The sequence below is a fragment of the Lontra canadensis genome, unplaced genomic scaffold (genome assembly GCF_010015895.1).
Source record: "Lontra canadensis isolate GAN:19392208 unplaced genomic scaffold, GSC_riverotter_1.0 scaffold48, whole genome shotgun sequence".
Classification (NCBI taxonomy): Eukaryota; Metazoa; Chordata; class Mammalia; order Carnivora; family Mustelidae; genus Lontra; species Lontra canadensis.
The window spans coordinates 9,652,333-9,678,682 of record NW_022631042.1 but is presented as its reverse complement, the minus strand read 5'-3'; the positions used below and the strand labels follow the sequence as shown (position 1 = coordinate 9,678,682).

General features: G+C 37.5%; 1 protein-coding gene and 1 pseudogene across 2 annotated transcripts in view; one reads left to right on the top strand and one right to left on the bottom strand.

Moving 5' to 3' along the window:
- Positions 1–26,350, top strand: part of RELN (reelin) — a 499,373-nt gene that overhangs the window by 161,532 nt on the left and 311,491 nt on the right. The window lies entirely within an intron of this gene.
- Positions 23,558–24,737, bottom strand: LOC116876834 (annotated as a pseudogene).

Here is a 26,350-nt window from a genome sequence, read left to right as displayed (position 1 = left end):
GGGTGTGGTACAAAAACAATGAATACTATTATGCTGAAAATAAATTTTAAAAAATGATAAAAAAAAAACAAAACCACAAGCACTGTCTGTTGGGTATTATCTTTTCTCAGTTCCAGTGCAGAAACTTGAAGTTGACAAGGATGTGAACATTACCCTGTAATTAGAAAGAAACAAACAAAAAACTGATCAGAGAATCACAGGGGATAATTGGCCACGGACGTAGCAAGAATACAGGCTTCCAGTGACCTTCTGGGGAGACTAATGTTACGTGTACATTAACGTCCTCATTATTGACCTGAACCAACAGAAAAGAGCAAGTTAATTAAATTCTCACATAATGCTAAATAAAGAAGTGTTTGTTGCTAAATACCAGTGAGGAACAAGACAGAATTCAAAAGGCCCCCAGAGAATGTTAGAGATAGTCAGGAAGTAAAACAACAACAACAACAACAACAAAATTGAAGCTTAAAAATGCAAGCAAATGTATCTAGAGAGGAAGCAATTTTAAACACTGATATTAGATAAGCTACAATTAGAATGCATAATGATTAAAGGGGCCTTCAGCTGATAGTAAGCAGAAAATTAGACATAAGCCTGGAATGTAATATAGTTAAAATGCTACTGTGTTTAGAACCCTTGTATTCAGATTCTGCATAAAGAATCAGTTAAACACTATTGGCTGATGAGACCTCGTTTAGACTTCCTTGATTACAGATTACAAAGCTGTAACAAAAAGAAAAGATTAGAGTTTGTCATGTGCATGCAACTATCCTATAGCCCAGGAAAATCCAGGGCCAGCCAATAACATGCTCCAATAAAAGGTCCCTTTTCCCTTAAAATATGTCCCTTACCCGTGGGAAGTAGTACACAAGCTCTCATCTTCCGAGTACCACTTTTCAGTTAGGTTGCTGTGCCAACAGTTCCCATGAAATTGCCCATTGATTTCCTGGGAAGACTTAATCTGGAAATGAATTTGTTGGAAAGATTCTTTGGCAGCCATGTGGCTAGAGGCAGGACTCAGAGCAGAGGGGGGACGACAGGTGTGTGGCCTGGGGTCTCCAGGAGGCTCAGAAGGGATGGATGGGGGCAGACAGGGTCACCCTGGGCCTCTCGAGGGACTCCGTTTCCAAGGGCCTGGGGAGAAGGTGTGATTAGGGAGCACTTACTAGGTGGTAACGGATAGTGATAATTGTAGGTCAGTGAAAGTCACTTGAACTTAAATGTTTTCTGATTCACATCAGAGAGCAAAATGGCTATGGCCACAGCTACCCATTTTCTGCTGGTCCTGTGATTGCAGCAAGGCAAACCGTTTGAATAAATAGCCTCATTCTCACCAGTTTATTCTTTACAGAAATGCTATAAGCTTTTTCGAGGACTTTATGGCAGAATCATTGTATCATTCACTGGATAGATTCATAATTTCAGACACTAAAAAAAGTTACATTGGATTTAATAACTGAAATGTGTTTCCCTTTGGATTAAAGAAGTTGCAGGGGGCAGTGTTTTTTTTTTTTTTTTAATTCTGTGTTGGTTTATGCCTGCCAAGGGAAATCCACAATGAATTAAATCTGCTCAATGAATTTTTTGCTCTTATAAAATTGTTTTAATGCTAAACATTGCCTGTTTCAAATATTCTACCAGAGGTGTTTATTTACAGTCTGGTACATATGTAGTTTGAGCTTCTTAGCATAACTTACAGTGAATTAATGACTTGTTATTTATTTCTCAAACACTCTGCAGAAGTGATTTATAGGGCCGAGCTATGCACTGGCGGTTACTTTGCAATCTCTGTGCTGGCTGTCTCATCAATATCAGTAAATGAATTCACAGTGACACAGCTCTGCTACTGTAGTTTTTGATATGAGGGATAACTGAACATAAATCAGAACTTATGTTTAATTCATAAGATGTACCAATCTCTCATGTAGGCGTGAGTTAGGTTAGAGGATGTCACAAATGTGTTTTACAGTACCTCTTGTGATTAAACCCAAGCCCTTCCATATGACTTTATATACCAGGTAAAAATAATAGGTTGCTCTACGCTATGCCATTTTTCAGATAAATGCAATTTATTTTTATTTAGGTACGATTGGTTTCTATTGTTGTCCCACAAGCGGGATATATTTTAGAGAGTAACAGTGAGAGAGGTATAATGAGAGAATCGTTACTTCGCATTTGAAATTCTTGTGTATTCTTTAAGTACTTAAGGATGAATTAATACCTATAATTTGGTTTTTGGATCTTTTTTAAGCATAAGGTTTTAAAAACTAGAATAAGTGGACATTAATGCTGAGTCAAAATAGTTTTTATTTTAAGCCTTTAAAATTTCCTTTCAGTGAGAACTTGAAAAATGCCTGATTAACTTTCAGAAAATGGGCTTGGTTATCTTTGCTTATTAATCCAGTGCAAGAAATAGGAACTATGACAAGTTAATATACAACAAGGAAAGTCAGTCTCTTGCTTGTTTAGAAGCAAACAATTCCACAGAATAGAATTCAAGGTATATTTATGTGCGGGTTTTCTAAGAAGGAAACTTTAACTGTCCTCAAGAATTTTACTGGTATTGTTGTTACTATCACTACGATGACTGATACTGATTCTTTGAACCAGTGCGAGGGCAGTATAATCCACGCAGAAGATGTGGATTTTTCTCCTGGTGAGAAGGGTAATCTAGCTCTAGCTGTGGTGCGACCAGGGCACGGGGATAATGGCGAGATTGCCAGGTTGTTGAGCCTCATCCCTGGCCCGCTGTGTAGCCCCGTGATCCCCTCCGCTGACTGTCACAAAGAAAGAATGTGACATGTTCCTGCCAAAGAAAATAATTCCAACATATGCAAGAAACTGACACAAATGTCTTCTGCTTCCTCTGGTTCCTGCTGATTAGACCGAGCTTGAGGTCCTGATGATTGGAAGATCCACCTAGTCAGGCCTTGCTTGAAAAGAAGATGGATGAGCTATTGCTTTCAAGGCCTGAGTGACAAAAAGATGAGAGGAAATGACATTACTTAGTAGAGTAATAAGTAATTGATTTCATAACGCTCGGGGCAAAGGGCTGGGTACATGCGCGCAGTGAGAGCATAGGACGCCCCAGGCATGTCAGTGGAGGGGAAAGAAAGCACACAAGCAGCGTTGGGGAGTAGAATGGCTCAGAGGGGGAAAAATCACTAGAGGAGGGTGGTTGGTAACAGCAGGATAATCAAAGTAGTTCTTTATGTATAAATTGTGAGATTAAAAATTCACTAAAAGTAGCGAACTTCTGTAAACACTATCAACTGGAAGATCTGCTTCCTAGAATTTGTATCATTTAGGAATAGGCTCCACCTACACCAAGAGAAAACCTGACTTTCAGTGTCTTAAAAAAATACGTCTGTTTTTGTTCATTCAAGAAGTCATGGATGTCACACATCGGCCACTGTGTGTGTTTCTGCTGTTTGTCGTCACAACGGGGCTCCTCTGTTAGCTGATTCTTTCAGAATGTTACACTGGTTTACTATGTAACATTTTTATTTTTCCCAATCTTGGTTTTCCTATCATAAACATTATCTATTGAGTTTCCTGAATGGAAAGCTTGACCGTTATTTTTGCGGTTTTGGTTGGACCAATCTTAACACTCTGTAATATTGACTACGTCAGTTCCATTCACAACTGAGTCATACATAGCACTGTTATTTCTTTTCTTTCCTTGGCTTTTTGTTTACGCAGGAATTAATAACATCCTGGTTTTTTCATTTGCTTTATTTTCTAAGTATGTGTTTCTCTCCTACTTGTGTAAACTTTCTCTCAACACATTCAGAACCATTAAGTTTTCCTTCCATCTGTTTGAACCTCCTGAAGGAAGTGTTCCTGGATCGCTCTGACCTATTGGAATCTGGACTGGCTTTCCCTAACCCTGCTGCACAGCTGGTACCCTGGGATTTCCCTCTCCCTTGCTCCTGCTTTGGATCCCAGTTTCCTTTATTTCACATATTCCTTCTGCAGGATACATTCCTTGAAACCACACCCCCACTTTTGACTTTGTTGCTGCTGTTGTTTGAAAGTGAACAGCTCTGGTACCTTTCTGAGTAGGAAAAAAAAGTTTTTAGACTTTGTTGATGTGAAAATGTCTTGATTAATAGGTTGATTGTGTATAGAATTCTAAGTTGGAATTGGAAGGCCATGTTCCAGGGCCTTCTAGCCTCCATAACAGCTTGATAGAACCAAAGTCATTCTGATTCTTGACACTTCCTAGGAAAACTTTTGTTCTGTATAAATTTGTAGGATTTGTGGAATGTGTGGAATGTGGAATTTGTGCATTGATACATACTCTTATGTTTCTGTTTTACCTACTGTCCTAGGAACTCACTTGGCTCTTCCATCTATAAATTCATGGTCTTCGGGTCTAGACAATTGTATTGAATTATTTCACTAAGGATTTATCCCATTCCCATCCCCATTTTCTCTGTTCTCATTCTGAAATTCTTCTATCATACGTTAGTCATTCTGAACCAGACTGGTTTTCTTTTCCTTTTTGCTCTCTAGTTTTCTTTTTCTTTTTCCTCTTAGAGTGTCTATCTTTTTGCTCTACCTTCTGAATGATTTTCTCAGCTTTATCTTCTAAATCCTATATTTCCTTTCAGCTCTGTTATAATATTTCAAATTTCTAATGCATTTTTTCCTTTTGGGTATTCCTTTTTTAATAAAAATATTTTAATAGCACCATTTTTACCTTTTGTATCTCTGTATAATCTCTATTTTCTTTATTTTTTTTCTTGCCGATTTGTTTTGGTCTCTCTTTCCCAACAGAGAATTTTATCAGAAGTCCAGTGATCTTTGTCTGCACTACCCTGCAAAACCACCTGGATGTCTTGTAGGTGAAGTGTGGGGGTAATGAGGGGAGTTGGTAGTTATTTCACTGTAGGTTCATCTGACTTGACTGATTCCCTGGAAGGTCAAAGATTTTAGTATCTTTAGCTTTTTCCCCTTAGGCAAGATAGAGTCTCCAAAAAGGATTTCCCAATCTCCTGCTGGAGGGTACAAACCTAGTTTCCAGCTTTATGGGAGCCAAGAGGAGAAAGAATGGTTGGGGTGTCTCGTTCAGTCTGTAAACTTTCACTTGTGCCGTGTGTGCTGCTCTCAGATGTGGCTGGTGTCTCTGGAAAATAAACCTCCAATCTTTAGCTGTTATGAAGGTCTTACTGAGCTTCATAGAATTAGGGAGAAGAGCTCTTAAGGAAAGCTTCTTAAATAGGCTTCAACAAAGTCTCTGTTTTCCGTCTCATCTCCATCCTCACTTCAAAAAGCACTTCATGTTTCGAATTTCTGAATCTTTCCAGCCTAACCCACTGCTGGGTTAGGACTCAGTGTTTCCATGTGCGCTGGGTTAGTTGTGACTCACCCATATGCTTTCTAGTTTCCCATATTTTGATGTCATTGTCATTTCTCCTGTCCTCTTGGCTCTTTGGATTTATGCCTTTTTAAAAGACTGTATTTTAGTGAAGTTTCAGGAAGGAGTGGAAGTTGATATTTGCATTCAATTTACCATCTTTAAAACCTGAGGACTTCTCAGTTACTTTATTTTTTTTCCATTTTATTTTATTTTATTTTATTTTATTTTATTTCTTTTCAGTGTTCTAGCATTCATTGTTTATGCACCACACCCGGTGCTCCATGCAATACGTGCCCTCCTTAATACCCACTACCAGGCTCACGCATCCCACCACTCCCCTCTTCCAAAACCCTCAGTTTGTTTCCCAGAGTGGTTCATCTCCCCCTCCAATTTCCCCCAACTCACTTCTCCACTCCATCTCCCAATGTCCTCTGTGTTATTCCTTAAGCTCCACAAGTCAGTGAAACCATATGATAATTGACTCTCTCTGCTTGACTTATTTCACTCAGCATAATCTCTTCCAGTCCCATCCATGTTGATGCAAAAGTTGGGTATTCATTCTTTCTGATGGAGGCATAATACTCCATTGTATACATGGACCATATCTTCTTTATCCATTCGTCCATTGAAGGGCATCTTGGTTCTTTCCTCAGTTTGGCGACTGTGGCCATTGCTGCTATGAACATTGGGGTACAGATGGCCCTTCTTTTCACTACATCTGTATCTTTGGAGTAAATACCCAATAGTGCAATTGCAGAGTAATAGGGTAGCTCTATTTTTAATTCCTTAAGGAATCTCCACACTGTTTTCCAAAGCGGCTGCATCAACTTGCATTCCCACCAACAATGTAAGAGGGTTCCCATTTCTCCACATCCTCTCCAACACATGTTTTTTACTGTCTTGTTGATTTTGGCCATTCTAACTGGTATAAGGTGGTATCTCAATGTGGTTTTGATTTGAATTTCCCTGATGGCTAATGATGATGAACATTTTTTCATGTGTCTGTTAGCCATTTGTATGTCTTCTTTGGAGAAGTGTCTGTTCATGTCTTCTGTCCATTTTTTGATGTGATTATCTGTTTTGTGTGTGTTGAGTTTGAGGAGTTCTTTATAGATCTTGGATATCAGCCCTTTGTCTGTATTGTCATTTGCGAATATCTTCTCCCATTCCGTGGGTTGCCTCTTTGTTTTGTTGACTGTTTCCTTTACTGTGCAGAAGATTTTTGATCTTGATGAAGTCCCAAAAGTTCATTTTCACTTTTGTTTCCTTTGTCTTTGGAGACATATTTTGAAAGAGGTTGCTATGGTCGATGTCGAAGAAGTTACTGCCTATGTTCTCCTCTAGGATTTTGATAGATTCCTGCCTCACATTGAGGTCTTTTATCCCTTTCGAGTTTATCTTTGTGTATGGTGTAAGAGAATGGTCATGTTTCATTCTTTTACACATAGCTGTCCAGTTTCACCAGCACCATTTATTGAAGAGACAGTCTTTTTTCCACTGTATATTTTTCCCTGCTTTGTCGAAGATTATTTGACCATAAAGTTGAGGGTCCATATCTGGGCTCTTTACTCTATTCCACTGGTCTATGTGTCTCTTTTTGTGCCAGTACCATGCTGTCTTGGTGATCACAGCTTTGTAGTAAACCTTGAAATCAGGCAATGTGATGCCACCAGTTTTTTCTTTTTCAGTATTTCTTTAGAAATGTGGGGTCTCTTCTGGTTCCATACAAATTTTAGGATTGTTTGTTCCAGCTCTTTGAAAAATTCCAGTGGAATTTTGATCGGGATGGCATTGAAAGTATAGATTGCTCTAGGCAGTATAGACATTTTAATAATGTTTATTCTTCTGATCCAAGAGCATGGAATGGTCTTCCATCTTTTTGTGTCTTCTTCAGTTTCTTTCATGAGTGTTCTGTAGTTCCTCGAGTACAGATCCTTTACCTTTTTCATTAGGTTTATTCCAGGTATCTTATTGTTCTTGGTGCTATAGTAAATGGGATCGATTCTCTAATTTCCTTTCCTATATTTTCATTGTTAGTGTATAAGAAAGCAACTGATTTCTGTACATTGATTTTGTATCCTGTCACATTACTGAATTGCTTTATCAGTTCTAGTAGTTTGGGGTGGAGTCTTTTGGGTTTTCCATATAAAGTATCATGTCATCTGCAAAGAGAGAGAGTTTGACTTCTTCTTTGCCAATTTGAATACCTTTTATTTCTCTTTGTTGTCTGATGGCTGTTGCTAGGACTTCTAGTATTATGTTGAACAACAGTGGCGAGAGTGGACATCCTTGTCATGTTCCTGATCTCAAAAGGAAAGCTGTCTGCTTTTCCGCATTGAGGATGATGTTCGTTGTGGGTTTTTCATAGATAGATTTTATGAAGTTGAGGAATGTTCCCTCTATCCCTATACTTGGAGTTGTTTAAATCAGGAACAGATGCTGTATCTTATCAAATGCTTTTTCTGCATCAACTGAGAGGACCGCGTGTTTCTTCTCTCTTCTCTTATTGATTTATTCTATCACATTGATTGATTTGTGAATGTTGAACCACCCTTGCATCCCATGGATGGATCTCACCTGATTGTGGTGGATAATCTTCTTAATGTACTGTTGGATCCCGTTGGATCTTCTTAATGTACAAGGATCTTGTTGAAATCTTGGCATCCATATTCATCAGGGATATTGGTCTGAAATTCTCCTTTTTGGTGGGGTCTTTGCCTGGCTTGGGGATCAGGGTAATACTGGCTTGATGAAAAGAGTCTGGAAGTTTTCCTTCTGTTTCAATTTTTTGAAAGAGCTTCAGGAGAATAGGTATTATTTCTTCTTTGAAGGTTTGGTAGAATTCTCAGTTACTTTAAAACTCAGCTCAGATATCTCAGATATAGCCTCTCTGTCTTCCCCCTTCAAATTAGGAGTCTTTTCCTTCCTTCCTTTCTTTCTTTCTTTTTTTTTTTTTTTTTTTTTTGGTGCTGCTATTGAATGTAGGTCCTTTCATAATAATGGCCATTTCATGTGTTTCATGTGCCATTAGTCTGTGTGGTCATTCACTTGAAAGCTGTGTATTATTTGTCTTGTCCCCAGCACTTACATGAAGCTAATGAATGAATGAGCTTAGATGTTAGGATACTAAAGAGGAAATACTTAAGTGACTCCATCTATCCTGAAGAGATTATACTGACTCTTAAGGATTTAGTTGCAGTGGTACTTGATTTTTAAGGCCAAGAAAAAGATGAATTGATTTTTGGGTATTTTTTTTTAATAAATAAAATAAAAAAATAAATATTAAATAAATTAAATTAAAAACAAAAAAGTTTTTAATTCATTTTTTTCAGATTCTCCTGACAGTTACTCAGCTCACTGTTTGTTTTTCCTCTTCTTTTAGAATGTGAGAGAGGCAACTTATTTTTTATCATTGTCTGTAAGAAAATACTTACAGGAAGCGCCATTTCCCCTCAATACCAAGACTAATTGCTTTAACCAGTGACTAAACTAAGTCCCCTCTTCCCTCTCTCCAGTACTCATAGTTAGAACATTTAGGTAGCACTTACCTCAGATGTTAAGAAAATGTTTGGTTTTTTTTCTCTACTTTTCAATACATATTGTAGTACAGTGACCTTCTCATCTGAAAAATTAAGCTTGACTTTACTTAAATTTCTCTAAAAATACACACTATATATTCCTTATTAAAAGGTAGGACTTTTTTTCTCAAGATGGGTTAAAAACTCCCTGCAGATATGAAACCTTGGTTCCTCCTTACTTAGCAACTCAAAATTTACATTTTCTCTTCTGTATATTTTCTCTTCATAACTAAAAAAAAAAAAAAATTATTTCAAACATAGTGTGTCAGTGTTCTCTCCCATGGAGTATCTGATAAGAAAGGCTGTTGGCAACAGTCCATTGTCCCTTTTAGACCCTCCTTGCTCTCTCTGTAACGATATGCCACATGTCCTGTAAGGATAAACCAGTCATTTTGGCTTATTCTTCATTTTAAAAGTCGCTCTGTGACCAGTGAAAGCACCTCTTGATAAGTTAAAAGAGCCTGTGACCCAGGGAGGTATAAACAATCTTCACAACCCCCAAGATCAAACCATCATGAGACCATTGGCTAATAGAAGACTAAAATCTTTTCTTAGACTAAAATCTGAACAGCTGGAAGGTGACTGGAATATTCAGGAGGATTTGAGACTTTGACAGTTTTACAAATCTGAGAGTTGGCTACCCCAGACTTTTGTGTGCTTTCCTGGGTATACGCTCTCCTCAGATGTACTCACGGACCACGTACATTCAGGTATCTAGTGTTGGTCTAAAAAACATTGGTTCTTGAGATTAGATGTTAATTTTCTCTGTGCAGTAAGCCTTCTAGCTCTCACAAAATGCTTGCACGTCTGTTGTCTTAACTGATCTTCACCCACCCTGTCAGATGGTCAGCCCAGCCCTTGTCTCCATTTTACAGATGAGGAATCTGGCGCTTAGACAGGTTATATGACCTTCCCTGGTTTCATCCACCTAGACTATTAGTGGCAAAACTGAGAATAGAGTCTGGTGTTCTTTTGCTTAGATTTTGAATTGTTTCTTGACACTGAGGTATTATTTTGCTCAACCTGGAGGAATATAGGTATGAGACACCTGAGTAGCCTTTTTAAATTCTTTCGTGGAAGGCAGTCCCTGCCAGGCCTCTTGACCAGCAGTGTTGCTTGTCTTGATCATCCATGATCGTTTGTTCGTTCCCCCAAATTAATAATGTCTTGGCGTGATGTGATGTTTAACAAAAGAACGGAAAGAAATACACCCCGCACTGAGTAAGTGGGGCAGGCTGTTTCCTAACTAATTTTGTAACTAAGATTTAGGAGTTTCATTTGTTAGCAAGAAATAACCTATTACTGTAGTCTACATCATTTCTTAGTGATATCATGTATTAGTTCATTAGATCTGTCTAAAAGATTTGCTTCTTATTCCTTATGAATAATTTGTAGATGCCCAGACGTTGCAGAATCAGGGATGGTATTACTACGCATTATTTATGACCATATTCTTTAAACATATTCTAACCTGGAAATTGTGTGTAGGTCTCCCATTTACATAGCTAATATATGCATTGTCGCTGCCACACAGTAAGAAATGCTTACCTGACAGGCTGTGACCTGCATAGTGTAACAGACATTACTCTCAATTTGTCAGAGATTCAGAGCATAAATTACAGGTTTCTTTTCTGACTACTACGTAGTGTCATCCTATTTGAAATAGAAAAGATGTCCGGCAACTTCAGATGAAATTTGAGATTTCTCCTCATTAATATTTTGGCTTTGTTAGCAATCTTGACGGTTACGTTAGATATAACTTAGGACAATTCTTGTATGTCCTTGAAATAACCTGTCTCTTCTAATGGAATCAACTTTTATGAAACTGTCAATAAGCAAATACAAGTCTCAAAGATGAAGATTGGAACACTTTAAAAATATTCCAGCCATAGGAATTTTTTTTCCCCTACAAGAAGGGGAAATAAATGGGTGTGATAAACTCTGTCTTCCTCAGCAGGAGTGAAGGTGAAGCTAATTATATGATGGAGGTCTCCTTTCCGATTACACATCATTTGAAGATCTTAAACCCAGAACTCAAAGATTCTCTTTGAGTGCTTTTCATAGCCTCGAGATATTTTTGGGTGCAATTTCCACCCTTTATAAAAATTTCCACCTTTTAAAATAGCTAATGAACCCCAATTTCTAAAGCTTTTCCTGTAACTGCATCTGTTGCTAGGAGAGGAGCAGAAAAAAAAAAAAAAATGACAGCATCCTAAGATCTATAACCTTGCCAATTTCTGTTGTTCTGGAAATGCAAGAGCCAAGGTTGTCACCCAGTCTCATAATGATCGTCACCCATTAAAATTTGCAGAAATGCCTGGAAAATCCTGTATTTCTCTAAGTTCCTTCTAGCCTTGGAAGCTAGATATTGAACTGCAGTCTCTAAGCAATTTGATAACAAAATTTGGGCATCCATCCACCATAGAACGTAACATAAAGGCTCACACTTAGAAGGTGCGGAAGAGTATTTGTTGAGTCAGCCCTTGGGGTAGTAGGCAGTTGTGGTGTTAGTCTCAAAGGTTTTCCATTATCTCCCTCCAATCAGGTGTCTTTTATTATCTAATACTGTGTTAATCATCTGATTCCCAGCCTCTAAGAATTTATTATATAAGGAAAGAATGCCAAGTAAATTAAAGACACCCTAGCCTATGAAGGCAGTTAATTAAACAAGTCAAGAGTGATGCTGTGTTTGAAAGCACTGGATGTATTAGAGTGTTTTAATCATTATCATTGTGAGTACATTAGTATGGACCAAAGATAAATGCCTTAGTGAGATGGCAGGTGAAAAGCAGCAAATGAAAATGTGTTTAGAAAGTATGAGCTTGAGGAGGAGCAAAGATATGGATTATTTTAGCATTGCAGTCATAAAACTAGAAAAGGTTTTAGGGAAAGGGGAGCTTATTCTTGACCCATGAGAGAGATTTAAAACTTTATTTTATATATACATCTGTGTGAATGATTCCATTTTGACCAAATTTAAATGCACTTGGAAACAGGTCCTGGGAATGTTCATCCTATATATTAATTGGAAATATGAAAATAATGTATTATAGGATAATTTTGTATTACCTAGTTTAAAATACTGTTCGTTTACTTTGTTTTAAAAAATGCCACGGGAGCCTGGGTAGCCCAGTCAGTTAAGCATCTGCCTTCGGCTCAGGTCATGATCTCAGGGTCCTGGGATGGAGCCCTGTGTTGGGCTCCCTGCTCAGCAGGGAATTGGCTTCTCCTTCTCCTTCTGTCCCTCCCCACTGCTTCCTCTATCCCTCTCCCTCTCAAATAAATAAATAAATAATCTTTTTTTAAAAAATGCTAGCATTTAAAAAATAGTTTTGTATTGTGACCGTGGTTACTTCTGAGGCTTTGTTTTTGTTTTAATAAAACAAGCATTGGAGTTCTTGTATTTATACTTTATATGAAAGATACACTTTTAAAATCCCTGTTTGGATATTTCAGTTGTAGTTATATACCTATCTCTGAAGCCAAACCCAATCTATAAATGGAACCAGCACTCTGATTTCATAAGGAGTGTTGTAATTATATTGGTACTTAGAAGCCTAGTTTATTTTCCTAGGGATTTAATGCACAGTGCTAATATTATCCTTTGCTACTAAACAAAATGCTTTTCAAAATTTCACATTTGGGTATCTTGAATTTATGTGACTTTTATAGTATATCTATATTTAAATTAATTTAAGCTCTCGTGAACCTTGGTCTAAGACTAAATTCAGTGTATGAAAATCCAAGTTTATACAAAAGACCAATTAAAGGATTGGGATTTGTTTTATGATGGTTATCCTTTATTTTTTTTTTTTAAGAGTTTGTTGTTGTTGTTGTTGTTGTTGTTTTTAGTAATCTCTACAACCAACATGCGGCCCGAACTCACAACCCTGAGATCAAGAGTCACATGCTCTACAGACTGAGCCAGCCAGGCACCACAGTAGTAATCCTTTAACTAGCAATTTCCATTTGTACAGTTCCTTTTTTGAATGCCCTCATATACCTTTCAGAAACATACACATAGCATCATGCAAAGTAAATATCAATTTCTGTTTATTTGATTATATCTTAATTAGTTTTGTTACTGAAAATGGTCATTTTTAGCACTTGATCATTTTTTTTCCCTCTAAAAAGTTTTTCAAGAGTCTGTTGCTAAATTTTGAATATAGTAAATTGTTTCCTTTACTTTTTTCCATCTGAATTTGTGAAAGTTATTGATCTCTCCTATTGCTCTTACCTTTGTTTTCTTACCTAAATTTCATCAACAAACAATATTTCCTTATATTTAAACAGTAAACTGACCAAGAGGAACCTGATTTATATTTATTTTTGTTTCTCATCTAGTCAGTAATTCAGCAGTTATTTATTTATTTATCATTCACTATGTGCCATAGATTTTCCCAAGCCTTAGAAATACGCATCAGTTGGGCACCTGGGTGGCTCAGTCAGTTAAGCATCTGCCTTCAGCTCAGGTCATGATCCCAGGGTCCTGGGATCCAGTCCCACACTGGTCTCCCTGATCAGCGGGGAGCCTGCTTTTCCCCCTACCCCTTCTCCCTACTTGTGATCTCTCTCTCATGCTCTCTCTCTCAAATAAATAATAAAATCTTAAGAAAAATATATTCATCAGGGGCGCCTGGGTGGCTCAGTGGGTTAAACCTTTGCCTTCTGCTCAGGTCATGATCTCAGGGTCCTGGGATCGAGCCCTGCATCGGGCTCTCTATTAGCAGGGAGCCTGCTTCCCTTCCTCTCTTTCCGCCTGCCTCTCTGCCTACTTGTGATCTCTGTCTGTCAGATAAATACATAAAATCTTTAAAAATATATATATGCATCAGTAACAAATAGAAGTAGTCTTTGCCATAGAACTTGTATTATTATTGCTATTATTCTATTATATCATAATTATTGTAGCTGGCATTTACTGAGGGCTTACTATATAACATACCCTGTGTTTTATGTAGAAAAGTTCTTTAAATCTTCATCACAACTCTATGAGGTAAGTACTAATATTCATGAGGCATAGAGAAATTAAGTCATTTATTCATGTGATTTACCCTAAGAAGTACTAAAACTAGATTTAAACTCAGGCATTCAGACCCAGAGCCTGTGCTCTTGATTACTCTAGTATGCTGTCAACAAATAAAATAATTATAATTGTAACAAATGCCATGAAGAAAGAATGAAAGCTATCATGAGTAGCTATAACAAGGAATTTGATTTAATCTAGAAAGTAAAGAAAGCCTCTTTGAGGAAGACATTTAAGATGAGACCTTAAGGTTGCTTATAAGTTGGTCTCTGGAAGAAAATTCCCTTAAGTGTAATTGCACAGCACATGCAAATATCCTGTGGTAGGAAATGGTTAGGTGGTCAGAGGAACTGAAAGCAGGCCTCAGACTAAAAGTGTAATAGGTGATGAAGGAATACTGAGGAGAAGCGTGTACTCCAGAGGCACTTGTCTCTTCCCATAGAGGCACAGCTTATAGAACAATATAACTTTGCTATTGTTCTAAATGTAATTGCTTCTGTATTAACCAGATCTATTCATACAAAAATGCATATTATTGATAGACAACGCAGGATTAGAAATGAGGACTATCACTAGCTGTGTGATTTCCCACAAGTTTCCTACTGAAGATTCAAAAAAACCTGAAAATATGAAGTATTTGAATCTCTAAACCAGCTACTTAAGGTAGGTTATTCTGACACTGTTTCAGTTTATTGTTACTAGTAAGGTTGTAACCTCATGGATATTCTTATTGCTCTTGTAAAGTGAAACTCTATGCATATGTTAGGCAACCCCTAACATATGGAAAGCAAGTAGAAAGGAGAGGGATAAGTCTGACACCAATGCTCACAAACTTGACCCTACAGCAGAGAATGTCTAGAGGCTCTGGCCCAGGTAGGAGACAGTTTAGGCCAAGGAAAACTGATTTTAGAATTTCCCTTAACTGGAGTCCAGTGACACATCTGGGCAGCCAACCCAGTCAATCTAGATAAAGGGTGGTTTGTATCTAGAACTCCAGCTGTGGCTGACTGTAGTGTCAATCTTGGTGTAAAACACCTTCTTCTTCTTCTTCTTCTTCTTTTTTTTTTTTTTTTTTTTGGTGTAAAACATCTTCTGTTCACTGCTTTATCCTTATCCTGAGTGCCTTAAATAGTGCTTAGCCTTATGACCAGGAGGTCTTGTTAGCAAGTGCTTAGGTACAAGTCTGAAGTCCACTGAGACAATGTGGAAGGGGGTGCCTTCAGGATGCTCATGCAAGAAAGGGATCCCAGGTCAACCAGGCAGTAAAAGAGCTATAGAAAGCAACACAGATTCTCAAGAATCATGGCCGATCCCTGACATCCTCCATCTGATAAAACAAGTAAATTCTAAACCTCCCTGGACAGCAGGACTGAGACAATGTCCTTTGTCCTTCCTGACTCTAGGACTGGTTTATGAACAAAGATAAGATTGACCTTAAAGGTGTCAGGGATGACTAATATGTCAAGCACATAGTCATGGAGATCATCTCATTCAGGCTCCTTGTTAAAAATAGCGAGGTCCCATTATCGCCCCTGTTTTACAGATGAGTAAACTGAGGCTTGGGGAGGTCATCTGATTTGACCAAGATCAAGACTGTTAAGTCGTGGCTACGATCTGAACGCAAATTTGACTACAAAATTCATGCCCTTAATCACAAAACTTTGCTGCTTCTAAAAGTACATCTTTCGTTTTCAAGTAGCTGTCAGAACAAGACTGTAGTACTAAAGGCATCACAAGGAGGTAAATCCAATAGCAGAGTTGGTCCAGAGTCAGTTCTGTCCAGGGCTGGGCATTGGAGATGTCTGCACATGGGATTCCCAGGAACAAAGTGCTGGAGACGCTGAAGAAGCAAAATGGCGGCTGACCAAGGGCACAAATCACAAAGCATGTAGAATCCACACACAAAGATTTTAATCCATGACTTATTACCATAATTAATGATTTGTTGTTTTCTCTCAAATGAAAATTAGTTTGTCAGATGTAGTAATTGAGGAAGCTAATTACACGTAGCTGCACAGGGCCTGCCCCAGGCAAAATTGAATGTCTTTTGGCTTTGATTTGTTACCTCCTATCTTGGCAGCATTTCCCTTCCTTCACAATTCCCTCACATGCCCGGGATTTTTATGCTGCCCTTATCTTTTCCTTCCAGAAGATTGATGTAATAAATAAGTTCATAATAGGGTTGGTTGGTAATTTAATAAATTACACTGCCTGGAAATTTTTGTATTTATAAAAAGAATCTTACTAAATGTAATGTAGTGCCCTGGATTGGATACTTGTGGAGAGTGGGGGAGGGAATCATCAGAAAAACTGGTAAAATCTGAATGTTAATCCTTTATGTTGAGGAACATATCATGGCTATGTGAGGAGTTACCATTAGAGGAAGTTGAGTGAAGCGTATATGGAAACTCTCTTGTCCTGTCCTGGCAACTTTTCCATAAATCTAAAATCATCTGCAAATAACACTTTTAAAGTAGCAAAAGGGATTTTTAAGAGAGATGAATTGCTATTCAAAGGAATAAATCTCTAAGAATTTTAGGCATGTAGGTTATAGGTATGTTAGGATGACTCTGTAGCTAGGTACTCACTCACTTTTTTTTTTTTTTAAGATTTTACTTATTTATTTGACAGAGATCACAAGTAGGCAGAGAGGTAGGCAGAGGTGGAGGGGAAGCAGGCTCCCTGCTGAACAGAGAGCTCAATGTGGGGCTCCATCCCAGGACCCTGAGATCATGACCTGAGCCGAAGGCAGAGGCTTAACCCACTGAGCCACCCAGGCGCCCCTACTCATTCACTTTTATAGACCCTTACTTATTTAAGCACTCAGTATTTCTGTTTCATAAATTTTGGATACTTTGAATTATATGCAGAGAAAGAAGATTGTATCGATATACTCACTGCTGTTGCTGAAAGACAAAAACTAAGCTGAGAATTAAAGTTGTCACCCAGGAAGCACACAGCCATTTTTACTTCTTCAGGGAGGTATGATTTGTTCAAGAAACCTAAACTAGGCAAACATTAATTGATGTGCTGGGAGATGAGTAATTTAGAAAAACCAAAGTCACCGAAGTGGCACTGTTTCAAAAAATCAGGAGGAAAACAAATTCACTTGGGCTTTCAAATACTCACATAGGGTTTTGTTCTTTATCTAATGGCAACATGGGAATGAGTAGTCTTGATATGACCTAATTTAAAGGAATAAGCGCTTGAATACATACCCTCAGTTCAAGGTTCCAAAAGAATTTACTGTGTATAACTCCAGGGACATTAAAATTAGATAAAGAGTTTAAAAATATGATTTCCCTCTTGGAAAAGGTAGAGCAACTAGTTGGCACTGTGTCAGAGGAGAGACAATGGAAGCTTGTTCTATTATTTATACAAATGAACTGGTTTGGCAGTTGCCACAGCAATGAGCCATAATGAACTACAGAAAAATGAAAATGTGATTTCTTTAGCATTGTATAAAATGGAATATTCACGGGAAGGCAAAGAATGACATTATAAGCACCAAGCTGTGTCAAAATGGTATTCCTTGTTGCTACTTTATCCTGAATGTAATGCAAATAGTGTTCATTTACTAGGGCAAAAATTGTAAGTGTGGGTCATCATTTCTGTGCTATTAGTCAGGGGGCTGTGCCTTGTAATTCCAAAGGAATTTTAAAATATTCATTTTCCATGACTTTTTACTTTTAGCTACACTGTCTCTGCCTTTGTTTGCAATAAAGGCTTTCTTTTAGCTAAGTTTCTGGAATTGGATGATTTGTTCATGTCTTCCCAGCAAAGGGAAGAAAAAAAATCATGAAGCAAATAATTCAACTCTAAAATACCTAATTTTCTAGTTAATTAGCTCAATCTTCTTTGCTCTGTTAGGAAATCCCTGGTATGCTCTTGACTTTGAACTTTGATGTTTATACCTTGTATTTTCATTCACTCCCATTTATCCATACTGGGTTTTCTCTAACAATATTGTGTTCAATTCCAAGAAAGGCCTTTTAAACAAAAATACTAGACACTTCAACTGCCCTAACCCTAAGGGCTATTGTTAGTCAAAGAGTAAACTCACAGAAAATGTTAATTAGACAAAACAGCTTTCCTAAAACTGAGTCTCAATTCGAGCCAGCAAGGGACATTTATACAGACATCTATTGCAAAATGTGTGTGTGTGTGTGATCTTATTTTTCTCTTTGGCCTAGAGCAATGCAGGAATCCAGTTATGACTGTGCTGTAGAAATTGACTTCCACAGAAAATGCTACTCGGCATTAGGAGATATTATATATAATTAGACTCCTAGACATGAGCCAAATTTGAAGTATTTTTCATCATATAAATGTCAAAGTGAGTGATATTCAATGTAGTAAACAGAAGGTTTAGTGTAAATATTATAATTTCAATATGGGGCTAAGTTCTTGCAATACTATACACCAAGGATTCTCAACCAGAATTTTATGTCTGCTCCCAGGGGGCATTTGACAACATCTGGAGACATTTTTTGTTGTCACACCTGGCATCTAGAGGTTAGAGACCAGGGATGCTGAGGACACATCTAGGTCAAATGTCAGTAGAGCAAGCTTGAGAAATCCTTCCACACACTAGCTTGTGAGTACCAGAGACAACTGTGAAAATGCATCATTTCATACAGTGTCCCTTTAGGTTAATAAGGGAGTCCTACTTCACTGAAAAATTCCTCTAACTGTTGCTATTGTTGTGAGTTAAATATACATGTGTTTCTCATCTATCAAAGACAGTGAAAAATCAAGGGAGAAATGAGGGGCAATCCCTTGCCAGAGTCTGTGGGATAAATTTTAATCCTTTCTAAAGAGTCTTTGGCTGGAGAAGGAAGGAATAAAATAACTTATGGATGATGGTGGTTGTTACCAGGGTAGAAGATGTTACTAAGAGGGATGATGAAACATTTCTGACTCAGGGAAGAAGGTATAACTGTGTGTCTGTTCAGACTAGTAGTTTTTAAAAGCCTGGCTACAAGTAAAACCATGTGTGCCCAAGCCCTGTACCAAGATTCTGAAGAAATTGATTGGGGTTAGGGACTGGCATTCTGTATATTTTTAAGTTTCCAATTTCTAGTCAAGATGGTTTAGAATTAACCTTTAAAATACCCTTAGAATAAAAATATTATCTGTCTAGCAAGATGTTCACTTGTCCTACCCTTGATGACCACTCTGTTCTTACCTTCCATCCCCCTTCAGTTCCCTGAAAATACACCTGCCTGAGTGTTACACTTGGCAGTGAGTTACGTGTGCTTCACGGGAGCCACTGTCTGTTTTTCATAGGCTAGTAAATGGCTCTTGTTATCCATATTACTATCCCAAGATCAGACTCCCTAGTGACAGAACTGGGGATACTATCAGAAATCCCACCTGGACACTGTCTAGCACCATGGGAAGCACTGGAGTTGGCTTGAAACACTAAGGAGATTGAGTCCAAATATGGTTCTATATTAAGCTAAAGGAGTGTAGTTCAATGTGAGGAGGCACAGAAAACACCAGCCATTATCCAGACGACATCCTAAGCATTCATTCTGCTTCCTTCAATATGGTAATTCATCTAAAAAAAAAAAAAAAAAGAAGAAAGAAAGAAGGAAGAAGGAAAGGTACACATGACTGATTTTGAACATACTTGTAAGAGTTGTAGTTTTGCCTGCATGGGGCCAAAGGATGTTGCTATAAATATGCTAGATAATTTAAGGGGACTTTCAATTAATCATTACATCAATAATTTAATGTGTTTTCTTTCATCTAAGTGGGTCCTGAGGCAGGTAAAAGAAGCACTACTTATACATTGCAAAAGAAAGATTATTCACTCCCTGGGCTCACAGTTGCATATAATATGCAGAAATTAAACTTTGGTTTAATTGAAATTTGGTTGCAGTTTGAGGCTTTATAGTTTCCTTGGGCCACCTACTACATTATTTTTAATGAAGCATTGAAGGATGGCAACATTAAAAAAATACTAAATTAGCTCTTTCTCTGTATGTTTCAAGCAACAAAGCACTTCTTTCTGTCCATTATATCATCATTTGAAAGAAGATAGAGATAACCCCCAAACATTCCTGACCATCCTTAATAATGATTGTATGCCTATATACTATTAGCTTATCTACAGCCTTCTAGAATATATTTCAATTTTATTTTATTTATTTTTATTTTATTTTTGTATTAGCATATAATGTATTATTTGCCCCAGGGGTACAGGTCTGTGAATCATCAGGCTTACACATTTCACAGCACTCACCATAGCACATACCCTCCCCAGTGTCCATAACCCAGCCATCCAACGTCCATAACCCTCTCACCCCACCCCCCAGCAACCCTCAGTTTGTTTCGTGAGATTAAGAGTCTCTTATGGTTTTACTCCCTCCTGATCCTATCTTGTTTCATTTTTTCCTCCCCCAGCCCCACAAACCCCCACCCTGTCTCTCAATGTGGATGGAACTAGAGGATATTATGCTGAGCAAAATAAGTCAATCAGAGAAAGACAGTTATCATATGATTTCTCTGATATGAGGAATTCTATTTTTTTTAAAGATTTTATTTATTTGACAGAGAGAGAAAGATCACAAGTAGGCAGAGAGGCAGGCAGAGAGAGAGAGAGAGGAGGAAGCAGGCTCCCTGCCTAGCAGAGAGCCAGATGCGGGACTCGATCCTAGGACCCTGAGATCATGACCTGAGCTGAAGGCAGAGGCTTAACCCACTGAGCCACCCAGGCGCCCCCCCAATTTTATTTTTTGATAGCAGCTTCATTGAGTTATAATTCACATGCAGAATTCACCCCTTTAAAGTATACAATTTAAGTGTTTTTTAGCACAATTCAGGGTTATACAATCATCAAAATTTTCAGAACATTTTCATCGTCCCCAAAGGACACCTTGCACACATGAGCAGTTAGTTCCCATTTCCCCCATCCTCTGGCAGCCACCAATCTACTTCCTGTTTCTATAGAATGCCTATTCTGGACATGTCATATAAATGAAATCATATAACATGTAGCCTTTGATGGATGACTTTCTAAAGTTAGCATGTTTTCAAGGTTCATCCTTGAAAGGTCCATGTGAATAGCATGAACAGTACTTTATCCCTATTTATGGCTGAATGATATACTTCAATGTATGGATATACCATGTTTTAATTTAGGCATCCATTGGCTAAGGGACATTTGGGCTGTTTCTACTTTGACCTATTATGAATAATGCTCCTAGGACCATTTGTATACATGTTTTTTTATGTGTGAACTTCTGTTTTAAAATCTCTTGGGTATGCATTTAGAAATGGAATTGTTAAGTCATTCAGTAACTTGATATTTAACATTTTGAGGAATTGCCAAATTTTCCAAAGTGGCTAGATTGCATTTTACATTCTCACGAGGAATATCTGAGGTTTTAACTACTACATGTTTTCGTTAACACTTACTATTGTCTGTCTTTTTTATTGTAGCCATCCTGGTATTGGTCTAGTGATAGCTCATTGTGGTTTTTATTTGTATTTCCCAAATGAAGGATGATATGTATCTTTCCATGTGTTTATCAGCTATTCATATATCTTCTTTGGCTCAATGTTTATTCAAATCCTTTGTCCATTTTTAAATTGGGTTATTTTTATTGTTTTGAGTTATATATATGAGATGTAGATGTATATACATACATACATACATAGACACATAGAAACATATATACATGCTGGATACAAGTCTCTTATCAGATATATGATTTGCAAATATTTCCCATTCTATGGGTTGTTGTTTACTTTCTTGATAGTATCTTTTGCTTCACAAAAATGTATATATTTTAAAATCCAGTTTGTTTACTTTTTCTTTTTTGCTTGTGTTTTTCATGTTGTCTTTAAGAAAGTGTTGCCAAATACAATGTCATGAAGAGTCACCTCTTATCTTTTAAGAGTTTTATAATTTTAGTTATTACATTTTGGTCTGTGTTCCTTGTCAAGTTAATATTTGTATTTGATGTTAGGTAGGGGTCCAACTTCATTCTTCTTTTTTGCTTTGTAATCAGTATATTAAGGAGACACTCATACATTTCAAGAATTTTATTCTGATACCCAGATTTTTAAGCCTGTGAATATGACTTTTAAACAACTAAAGCTATGCATCATAATTTGCTATCCTACTAACATTAAATTATAGTTACTTCAGAGCATAACTTAAATGGTTTAAAGTAAGCCTGTAACATACCTAAAAAACAACTTCCTATCTCATACATGCAAATTACTTCTCATGTCTCCTCACTCCCAAGTTGCCCTGCTCCTGAAGTCACTACTCTGAAGCTTATTATGGTCCAAAGAGAAGGGGGAAAAAAGTATAACCAGGATTGAGATATTATATATATATATATATATATATATATATACATACATACATATATATATATGATATGTAATATGATATCTATCTATCTCTATAGATAAATAGATATAAAAAAGATAGGGGTACCTGGGTGGCTCAGTTGGTATGTGTCTGCCTTCGGCTCAGGTCATGATCCCAGGGTCCTGGGATCAAGCCCCACAATGAGCCCCTCCTCTTATGGGGCTCCCTTCTTAGCAGGAAGTCTGCTTCTTCCTCTCCCTCTGCCCCTCTCCTTGCTTGTTCTCTCTCTCTCTCTGTGTCAAATAAATAAATAAAGTCTTCTAAAAAATAAAAAATAACACAGCAGAAGGGAATTCAATTCTACAAGTGCGAGTCCTCAAGCAGCAGTGTATCATGCTAAACCCCTTCTTTAGAAACGAATCATTTCTATCACTGTTACCACAGGCCAAATTACATAGCATGCCATTTTCAAGTAACAGGTGAGGCAAGAGAATGAATGCAGAGGCATCACAATGAATCCCACTTAATATAACTGCAGACCAGCACTTCTCTCCAAATTAAGTTCTTTGTCAGATTGCCAGTTATGTACAAGTTTTAACTTCATAGCTTAACAATTAAGGGTGGTGGGGCGCCTGGCTGGCTCAGTCGGTGGAGCGTGCAACTCTTAATCTCAGGGTCATGAGTTCAAGCCCCATGCTGGGTACAGAGCTTACTTAAATAACAAACAAAACAATTAAGGGTCATATACTAAAGTCAGTACAGACACCTAGCATTTCGGTCTAAGCTGTTTCATGTACATGGAGCTGAAATCAGTGACAAGGTATGGCTTAATAAATGCTAGGCAAGTTTTTTTTTTTTGTAATTTCAGATATCATACTTATTAGTACTCAAGTGCATATTCCAACAGAGCTTATTAATTTGATAGCATATTTATATATACTTTTATCAATTTCCTGTTGTTCTGTGGCCTACTCTTAATACTAAAACAGTATTGATTTGTTACAAACACAGATGCATATTGAAGCTGCCAAGGTGTGAGATTTTTTTTAAGTAGTTTTTACAGGTATTAAACTTACCTTGCACACTCAAGTCACCATATATAGAGGGCAAAGTCAGAGCTTTCATAATTGAGGTGATCCTTCATTTAAGTTTTAAAACACTACTGTAGTTGAATATTAAAAACAATAGCAAATAGTGAGCTATGATTCTAGTCCTTCCCTCATTCACTACCACATATAAAATGGCAACAGTGTTGCTCACTGGCCCCATAAAGAGATCTGACCCTGAACACCACCCCTTGGGTGATTCTTATGGTCCTCAGATGCTTCTTCACTGTAATGGCTCCATCTTTCCCGATTTGGATCAAAGTCCACCAGTCCTACCTGGTCCATTTCATCAGTCTCTTCCATTTCCTCCCTCTCAGGGAGGAGTTTTTCCAGCAAAGAGAGTTTGTCAGGAGGGAGACAGCCATTCCTAGGAAAGGTTATCTTAAATATGATTAGGCAGCTCTTTTCCCATGGTCTACAATAAACTGGCATGCCTTCATTCACACACACTTGATATCCCCATGCTTGACAGTCTGACCTGGAGGAGAGGTGAGCAGTGTGGTTCCATTGTCAAGAGTAGATATCGGCTTCTGAAAGCTGCCCTGTGCTTTTACCAGCTGTATGTCCGCACACATGATAAAGTCTTCTCCTTGCCGAGTAAAAACAGCATGGTCCTTCTGATCTAAAACAATGATGATATCAGTCCTGGTTATTGGTCTCCTTCACCATGGAATGTTATCTTCTGGCCATCTTTCAGGCCTTTGTCAATATGAACTTCTAGAATCTTCTTTTCAACTATCTTCCTTCCATTGCAGCTCTTACACCTATCTTTAGGACTGATCGGTTCCGCGTGGCCCTGACACACCATGCACACAGACTGAGTGCTGAATCATTCCAGGTCCTCTCTGATGAATTTTTACTTGCATTCCAGTACCTCAGAACCTGGGACAGCATTCTACCCCTCCTTCCTTACCACCTTGGCCTTTGCATTTGGCACGAATCACATTATTTTGCAGAGCTAGTTTTCTTTTTGTACCATCATATAAATAAATCTTCCAGTTACTGAGAGCTGATCACAACATTTTTACCTCTTCTTTCTGCATCCTTCCTCCTCCTCCAAACAACATACCAGACATGTCCATCGGGAAGCCAAAACCACCACCAACCCCACCTTCTTTAATTGCCTGTTCTCCTTTGCCATATGATTCCCTTTATTTGCATCAGAGAATACTTCATAAGCTTGAAAAATCTGTTTAAACTTATTTCCTTCATTTGGATTCTTAGCAAGGTGGTACTTCAAGGCCAGTCTCCTTTAAGGCTTTTTCACTTCTTCCTGGGGGCCATTGGGTTTGACCCTCACAGCATCATAGTAAGTGGTTTCTTTCACCATTTTCTACAGCTAGTGTATAGCCAAGGCCAGTGTTGGGGAGCAGGAAGGAGCACACTGCTGGGCATGGCCCACGCAGCTCCTGTTCCTCTTTTCGCAGACTGTTGTGGGGGAAGTTCCCCCATCTTCATTCTTTACATGTGGATTTCCCTTTGCCTGGACACCATTTGTTGAAAAGATCTCTTATCTCATTGAATTATCTTGGATCCTTTGCCAAAAAGTAATTGACCGTAATGTGTGAAAGTCTCCTTTTGGAGCTCACTTCTGTTCCACTGATCTGTTTGTTCTTCTGTCAATATCACACTGTCTTGATTACTGTAAGTTCATAGTTACTGTAAGTCTGTTTCAAGAGTGCAAATCCTCCAACTTTGTTATTCTTTATCAAGATCATTTTGACTTTCTTAACTCCTTTCATTTCTGTTTGAATTTTATGTTCAGATTGTGCATTTCTGGGAAATACTGAGGACTTTGATAAGTATTGTTTTGAATCTGTAGATCCATTTGGTATTATTGCCATCTTGACAATATTAAGTTTTTTGATTTATGAACATGAGATTTCTTTCCATTTACTTAGATTTCTTTTAGTTTTTTCAACAATGTTTTGTATTTTGTCATATACAATTCTTGCTCTTTTTTTGCTAAATTTATGCCTAAATATTTTATTCTGTTTGATGCTATTGTGATTAGAATTGTTTTCTTAATTTTATTTCCAGTTTATTCATTGATAGCATATAGAAAAATGACTTATTTTTGTGTATTGGTCTTTTATTCTGTAACCTTGCTGGATTTACCTATTTATTAGCTCTAATAATTCTCTTGTAGATTCTTTAATATTTTCTATATGCAAGATTATGTCATTATGCCATTATCATTTCAAATAGAGGTATTTTTTACTTCTTCCTTTTCAATATGGATGCCTTGTATTTCTTTTTCTTGACTGATATCCCCAGCTAGAATCTTCAGTACAATGTTGAATAAAAGTGGCAAGAGCAGCATTCTTATTTGGTTCATAGTATTAGAAGGAAAACTTTCCTTTTCTCCAATAAGTATGCTTTTAGCTATCAGTGTTTTGTAGATGGTATTTCGAGCTGTTCCTTATTATCCTAGTTTGTTGCGTGTTTTTTTTTTTAAATCATGAAAGCATATTGGAAGTTGTCAAATGATCTTACTGCATCTAAAGATATAATTGTGTTTTTTCCCCTGTATTCTATTAATGTGGTATTATTACATTGATTGATTTTTGTATGTTGAACCTTGCATTTCTGGGTTAAGTCCTGCTTGATCATGGTGTATAATCTTTTTAATATGTTGGTGGATTCCAATCTGTTAATATTTTGCTGATAGTTTTTGAGTCTATATTCATTAAGTGGCATTTGCATAGTTTTTGTTTCTTGTGATGTATTTGCCTCGCTTTGGTATGCTGGCCTCCTAGAATGTGTTGGAAAATGTTCCCTGCCTCATCTATATTTTGGAAGCATTTGTGAAGGATTGGTGTTAATTCTTCTTTAAACATTTTATAGAATTCACCAGTGAAGCTACCTGGACCTGAGATTTTCTTTGCGGCAAGTTTTTTATTACTAATTCAATCTGTTTACTTGTTATACTTTTATTCAGAA